Here is a 1,230-nt window from a genome sequence, read left to right as displayed (position 1 = left end):
TAAAAATTACCCCGTCATTAAGGGTGAGTTGTACAATTCGGAAATTATCGACCCCATGCCTTACCTTCCGTACGTGCTCCTACGGTAGGAGACAAGGTATTTTTATGGTATGTTTGACTCGTGCACTATTTTGAAGAGAAAACATTTTTTGTTTGTTAATCAAGCTATGTTAAAGAACCATTGACATACCTTCCTTTGCATCCCGTAAAAATTGGAGAGGGATGAGAAACCAAAATTAGAGTTCTCTAGCATAAGATTTTTAAATTGGCCCGTACATGTTTTAAATCGATCCACTCGCGGATGTATCAATTTAATTGACTTTATAGTCGTAACTTTAATTTTATTCTTAAAGAAACTAAAGAAAAGAAAACAATGTCTTCATTGGTCTTGTATTAATCAACATTTCATCCATCCAAGAACCTGTTACATCTTGAGGAGTGGTAAAACTGAGATTAGGGAAATTATGCCTATGAAACAGTTGATCAATGGGGTGTGACCTCTGTATGAAGTCATCAACTAGTATAAGATGTTGCAACTAAGTTTCAACACCATGACCAACTGCTCTCATTTCAAAACAATTAAGACTGGCCATTGATTTTGGCATAAGCTTGAAAACCAAGGAACATCGTCCAAACATGTTTCCTTAAAGACTACCATTATCGATCCATTGTAATGCTGGGATAACATAACCCACCGTTTCCTAGTATAAAGCAAGTCCCAGATAAACAATAGCTTCTTGTGGACCAAGGTCACCATCTACAAGAACCCACTGGTCATTGAAGTCTTTAATATCTAAACCTTCTTATCTGACTTTACAAGTGTTACAAGACATTTATCAACTTGATGATGTTAATGCTCAACAAACATGACCAGTTGCCCATCTTCTTGAGTTGTCATGATGTTGACCGGCTTGAAACAATGGCCTTGCATGACAGCAGACAGAAAGAACTGATGATGATAATTCTCGGTTTCGCAATAGAACATTATCAAGAATCTCCATGAATGATGAGTAGTAGTAGGAAGTTCTATTGCAATATTCAACTTTGTCTGTTTTAATTCTAGTATGAAATCATAATTCTCTTGTCAGAGTTATGGATCTGTATTATATCTAGATGTTTTGCACCATTCATGAGAATCATTATGGATCATATCAACAGATGGTAATGTGGCTTTTGATGGAAGTAAAGTCTCGAAGATTGCAGATAGGACCGCAAAATAACAACATCATTA

At 36.0% G+C, this 1,230-nt stretch overlaps 1 pseudogene; it reads right to left on the bottom strand.

The window, feature by feature from the left end:
- Window positions 1-355: 355 nt before the first annotated feature.
- Window positions 356-1,229, bottom strand: LOC124941685 (annotated as a pseudogene).
- Between the last annotated feature and the right edge of the window lies 1 nt (window position 1,230).

This window comes from Impatiens glandulifera, chromosome 1 (genome assembly GCF_907164915.1).
Source record: "Impatiens glandulifera chromosome 1, dImpGla2.1, whole genome shotgun sequence".
In the NCBI taxonomy this organism is placed as follows: domain Eukaryota; kingdom Viridiplantae; phylum Streptophyta; class Magnoliopsida; order Ericales; family Balsaminaceae; genus Impatiens; species Impatiens glandulifera.
The sequence above is the reverse complement of the archived record's forward strand: the minus strand, read 5'-3'. Positions and strand labels throughout refer to the sequence as shown.